The following is a 6,890-nucleotide window of genomic DNA, read 5'->3' on the forward strand; positions in this document are numbered from 1 at the left end:
AATTGATGCCTTTATATAGGCAACAAAATGAAAAATGAAAATGAAATTAAAACAAATTACAAAAATGAAAATCCTAATTTAATTGATCCATGTGCCTTTGAGTCATGTTGAGTGGGCTTTGCTTGCCTTGGATTTGAGGAGAAATGGGTTTGGTTGGCCTTGATTCAATTTGGTGAGGAATTGAATTAAATTGAATTTTGGTTGATTTTTGGCCCAAAATGTTGCTCCAGGAGGCTGCCCTGCCCTTGTGGAGGGCAGGGCAGAAATTTGGTGCATGGTGCATGAGGTGGTGCGGCTTTGGTGTGTGTTGATGCGAGTTGGTGCGGCCATGGTGCTGCCAGGATTGCAAAACGCTGCCCTGCCCGTGCCAAGGGCAGGGCAAAAAATTGTGGTGCGCCAGGGACGAGGAGTGCGCACGTTGGTGCTGCCAGGGGAGGAAATTGGTGCGCCAAATTTGTTGCTTGGTGCGCCAAGTTCTTGTGCCATCCAAATGCTGCCCTGCCCGCGCCAAGGGCAGGGCAATGTTGCTACTTCCACGCCCCAAGTTCGAATCATGGAGGAGGCAAACACGCTACATCATTTTCCTTGGCTTCTTTTTGCTTATTTTTGGCCCTTAAAGATGCCTCTCGTTCCTGCCCCAATTGTGCGCCAAATATGGATTTCTATATATCGTTGGAAAGCTCTGAATGTCAGCTTTCCAACGCAACTGGAAGCACATCAATTGGACTTCTGTAGCTCAAGTTATAGCCCTTTGAAGGAGGCATGGTCATGCTGTTAGCGCCCAGATTTTAACTTAGCCAAAATTTGCTTCATCCTCACTTTGCTTCATTATGATTCTGCCCTGCCCTTGGCAAGGGCAGGATCGTGTGCGTGCTGGCTGCTTCCTCTTTGATTTTGTCATGGGCCACGCTTTTAAAAGCGTGGCCTAAAGCTCCAAAGTGTACCCCAACTTCAAAGTGTGTCCCAAAGCTCTTTTTTTCTCCTTTTTTTGTGCTTCTTTGCTTCTTTTCTTATTATTTCCTACAAGATTTATAAAATTAAAATATCAAGAAAATATATCATTTAAGTACAAAAAGCATTCAATATTTAAGCACAAATCATCCATTTCTTGTATGAAAAAGCATAGAAAATGGGTATATGATGACATGTCATCACAACACCAAACTTAAATCTTGCTTGTCCCCAAGCAAGGAAAGAATCATGCAATAAAGATTGACAATCCAAGGTAAGAAGAATAGCAACTCAATGTTCATGGCAAGCTAGTTTTCTATGCATGCTACAATTACAAAAGAGATGTAAATGATTGATGCTTCTATCTAGCTTATTTATGAAATCTTTTTCTTATAATTCTTCCTTGAAACAAGCTTGATGATTTTTTTTTCTTCCTTTTGGGTGCTTTGCCCCATGAGTTAATAACAAAGCTACGACTTCTAAATGCTTTGTTTTCAAGTATTACCACTTGATACATAAGCACCACAAGCATTTAATTAGAGGACTTCATTAAGCTCATTTTTCTTTTCTTTTCTTGACTCTCTAATCATTGATGCTCAGAGCCTTGAGCTTTGAGGGAGTGCTTTTGCACTTGAGCCTAGCCTTGACTTCTAAATGTTTTGTTTTCAAGCATTTGGCTTGATACATAAACACCACAAGCACTTAGCAAATAAATTGCCATTGGTACTCAGAGCCTTCAGCTTTCTCATTCTTTCCCTTTTTCTTTTCTTGCTTTAATTGTATTTGCTTCTTCAAGGTTTTCATGATTTCAAAAGATTTCACAAAATGTACTAGATGAAAAACTTCAATTAAATAAAATCTAATGCAATTGAGCAACAATCAAACATACTAGCTTTCCAATACTTGTATGCACATGCTAAATTCTTCTTTAATTCCTTGTTTGTTTATGATCATGATGCTTTTTTTGCTTTTGAATTTACAAAACTCAAGTTGGTAGTCATAATGTCACAACAACATATTTCAAATCAAATTCAAGCTATGCTTAGTCATACCACACATGTATACAGAAAATATAAAGACAATCATGCAATTTAAAGTGTTAGAAACAAATGAGAGGAAAAGGAACTTTACAACCTTGTAGTCCATCTTCTCTATTGTTGTCATTTTCCTCCCATTCTTCTCCTTCCCATACCAAATCAGAATGCTTGCTCTTCCTCAAGCAACAATTAGAACAATGGTGGTGGGGTCTAAAATGAATCATGAATGTCTTACACAAGAGGATGTCAGTAGCATATGTGTTTAGGCAAGCAAGATTTAGATAACAATCAAGGCACAGAGAAATAAAAACACTATGATTGCAAACATAAGATGGTGTGCATGATACATTGCATAAAAAAAATAATAGTGGCACACCAAACTTAGTGTGACACTTTCACTTGGAATTGATGCAAGTATCTTGTAAGGATTGGAACCAAATTTTGTTGCATAGCAACACCAAACTTAGAATACAACCATATGTCAATTTATTTGAATTAAAACTAAACAAAAGAAACTGTTATATGTTAAATATAATCACCAAGCCAAGAATATGTCATGAATAAGGATCTCTTGGTGATATATTAACAAAAACAGTTAAGAAGCAAAATAAGTGGAAGTATTAAAAATAAAGAAGTAACTAAAGTAAACAGAATAATAAAGTGTCAAACCAAAAGAAAAACAACACTACAAAGGCCTTATGATTATGCAGACAAGTGGTGTTGCTTAATGAATTGCATAGAAAATTAGTGGCACACCAAACTTAGAATCTTGGTGTGTCACTTTCATTTTTGATTTGATGCAATCATCCAAAAAGATTGAAAACAATTTGTTGCAAGGCAACACCAAACTTAGAATGTAACCATATGCCAATTTATTGAATTTAAACTAAGCATAGAAAGAAATGTACCTACGGTTGGGTTACCTCCCAACAAGTGCTCTTTTAGTGTCATTAGCTTGACATGTTGTTCTTCACTTTCTTCCTCTTTTTCCAGTTTGTTAAGAGGAATGACCTCAAAGGAGGGAAAGATTCAGCTAGTGTCCCTTGTCTTGGCCTTTCCTCAGCAAGCTTCCTTTTGCAAATGACTTGATTGGTCTTGCTTGCTGGATTAGGGACAGAATTGGTGTTCTTGTTAGTTGCCTTCACTTCTTTGAATTCAAGACTTGGTTGCTGTGTGATTTTTGGAGTTTGATCTTCATCCAGAGCCTTTTGAATTGGTGGTTCAATGAGCTTTTTCTCTTTGCACTTCTCTGCTTCACTTGAGTGTGACTCCTCTTGAATGTCTTTCTCACTTTCTTGCTCTTCCACTTCCTCTCTTGCACTCAACATTTGCTTTAATAGCTCTTTCATGGAGGAGGTTTGTTGATCTTCCCAAGCTTTCTTCATCTCCTCTTCATACCTTTCAATCATGGATTCAAGTGTTGAGGCATTTTGGTCCAGGGAAGTTTGTGAGATTTGTGAGTTGTCATGTTCCCTTGTCATCTCAAATGCAGTTTCATTTTCAACCACCTCATTCTTCATTGAAAGTTCACTTGATGCAGTGGCCTCCTTATCTTGCTCTTCCACTTTCTCCTTCACATCCATCAATTGGCCTTCATTTTCCTTGCTCAGTGGTTCTACGCTCCTCCTTGTTTGCTCTAAGGGGCCATTCATCTTCTTGAAGATGATTTCTTTCCAGGATTGGGGTTGTGTGTATCTTTCCACGAGTTTTTTATGTATTTCAATGGCTTGAAGGTAATCCTCATCAGGTGGTTCAAGAGATGAAGGTTGAGAGTAATAATAATCAAGTGATGAAGAACTTTCAAATGAGAAACTGGGATGTGAGGGTGGATGCTCTTCCATTCCTTGGTGATACTCCCAGCCACCATTAGAGTAATGACTTGAATCATTTTGTGGTGGTGGGAAATATCCCATATGATTTTCTTGCTCATCTTGTGTCTGTGAAGCAAATCTCCATGGATTGGAGTGCTTATAATTTGTATTTTCTTGGTGATATTCCCAAACACCATTAGAGATCGGTGATGTTGGGTGATATCCCTTAAAATTTTGTTTGACCATAAGATGAGTTGAACTCCATTTGTATTTTGTAAACATCAATGAAATTTGAAATTCATGTCACAGAGAAAGAATTTCTTAGTGAGGCAATAACTCAAACACCTTGCTATCAATTTAAAACAGAGAACAAAAACAAAAAAATGCTTGATCTAGACTTCTCACCCACTTAATCATTGTTGATCTAATCAATCCCCGGCAACGGCGCCAAAAACTTGATGGTGTTTTTGCGGAAAACGAATTTTCCAACACACAAATCCAACCGGCAAGTGTACCGGGTCGCATCAAGTAGTAATAACTCACAAGAGTGAGGTCGATCCCACAGGGATTGATGGATCAAGCAACTTTAGTGGGTGATTAGTTTAGTCAAGCTAACATTGAAGTGAATTTGGATGAAGTGTAGCCAACAGAAAGTAAATAGCAAGGAAAATTAAAGTGCAGAAAGTAAATTGGCAAGTAACTTAAAGAGCAAGAAATGTAAATTGCAAGAATCTTAAATGACAAGAAATATAAATTGCATTAAATGTAAAGGGGTTGGGTGCTGAAATTAAAGAGAGCAGTAGATTAAGCAACTAGAAATTTAAATTGCAGAAAATGTAAATGTGCAGAAAATTAAATCAAGCTCAATGTGAACAAAGATGTGAAAGTGCAGAATGCAGGAAAACGCCAATCCCTGCACTCAAAATGGATTTTCTGGAGCTACAGAATCCAATTGGCGCGCTCTCAACGGCGTTGGAAAGTAGACATCCAGGGCTTTCCAGCAATATATAATAGTCCATACTTTATTCGAAGAATGACGACGTAACTTGGCGTTGAACGCCAAGTTCATGCTGCTGTCTGGAGTTAAACGCCAGAAAAACGTCATGATCCGGAGTTGAACGCCCAAAACACGTCATAACTCAGAGTTCAACTCCAAGAGAAGCCTCAGCTCGTGGATAGATCAAGCTCAGCCCAAGCACACACCAAGTGGGCCCCGGAAGTGGATTTATGCATCAATTACTTACTCATGTAAACCCTAGTAGCTAGTCTAGTATATATAGGACACTTATCTATTGTATTAGACATCTTTGGTCTCAGTTTTGTTTTATTCTTCATCTTAGGAGATCATTGATCACGTTTTAGGGGGCTGGCCATTCGGCCATGCCTGAACCCTTTGCTTATGTATTTTCAACGGTGGAGTTTCTGCACACCAGAGATTAAGGGTGTGGAGCTCTGCTGTACCTCAAGTATTAATGAAGTTCTATTTTCTTTTATTCGGTCTCTATCTTATTCTTATTCCAAGATATTCATTCGTACCCAAGAACATGATGAATGTAATGAGTTAGATAACCCTCATTATTATTCTCACTTATGAACGCGCGTGATTGACAACCACTTTCGTTCTACATGCAACCGAGCTAGAATGTGTATCTCTTAGATTCCCCAACAGAATCTTCGTGGTATAAGCTAGATAGATGGCGGCATTTATGAGGATCCGGAAAGTCCAACCTTGTCTGTGGTGTTCTGAGTAGGATCCTGGGAATCCAGAAAGTCTAACCTTGTCTCTGGTATTCCGAGTAGGATTCCGGTAATGAATGACTGTGACGTGCTTCAAACCTGTAACCTGCTGGGCGTTAGTGACAGACGCAAAAGAATCAATGGATTCTATTCCAGTAGGAGCGGGAACCAACCGGTGATTGGCCGTACTGTGACAGAGTGCGTGAGCATTAGCTTTCACTGCTAGGATGGGATGTAGCCATCAACCATGGGTGATGCCTCCAGACTGGTTAGCTGTGCGAGTGACAGCCGCATAGGATATTTCCCCGAGAGGATGAAAGTAGCCACAGCTGATGGTGAACCCCTATACAAAGCTTGCCATGGAAAGAAGTAAGAAGGATTGAGTGGAAGCAGTAGGAAGGCAGACGTCCGTGAGTCATACAGCATCTCCATACACTTATCTGAAATTCTCACCAATGAATCTACATAAGTATTTCTATCCTTTTTATTATTTATTTTCTTATTTCTATTTTCGAAACCCATAAATCAATATTTAATCTGCCTGACTGAGATTTACAAGGTGGCCATAGCTTGCTTCATACCAACAATCTCTGTGGATTCGACCCTTACTCACGTAAGGTTTATTACTTGGACGACCCAGTACACTTGCTGGTTAGTTGAACGGAGTTGTGAAAATAAACAGTGCCCTAAGGGTATATTCATATAAGTACAAAGAACATAAGGATCACAATTTCGTCCACCAAGTTTTTGGCGCCGTTGCCGGGGATTGTTCGAGTATGGACAACTGACGGTTCATCTTGTTGCTCAGATTAGGTAATTTTCTTTTCAAAATCTTTTTTCAAAATTTTTCTTTTATTTTTCGTGTTTTTAAACTTTATTTTCGAAAAATAATAATAAAAACCCAAAAAAATTAGAAAATCATAAAAATCAAAAATATTTTGTGTTTCTTGTTTGAGTCTTGAGTCAAATTTATGTTTGGTGTCAATTGCATGTTTTAAAAATTTTTCTTGCAATTTTCGAAAATCCCATGCATTCATAGTGTTCTTCATGATCTTCAAGTTGTTCTTGATAAGTCCTCTTGTTTGATCTTGATGTTTTCTTGTTTTGTGTTGATTGTTGTTTTTCATGTGCATTTTTGCATTCATATTTTCCATGCATTAAAAATTTCTAAGTTTGGTGTCTTGCATGTTTTCTTTGCATCAAAGATTTTTCAAAATTATGTTCTTGATGTTCATCATGATCTTCAAAGTGTTCTTGGTGTTCATCTTGACATTCATAGCATTCTTGCATGCATTCATTGTTTTGATCTAAAAATCTCATGCATTAAATATTTTTGTTGTTTTTCTCTCTCATA

Source organism: Arachis stenosperma, chromosome 2 (assembly GCF_014773155.1).
Source record: "Arachis stenosperma cultivar V10309 chromosome 2, arast.V10309.gnm1.PFL2, whole genome shotgun sequence".
In the NCBI taxonomy this organism is placed as follows: Eukaryota; Viridiplantae; Streptophyta; class Magnoliopsida; order Fabales; family Fabaceae; genus Arachis; species Arachis stenosperma.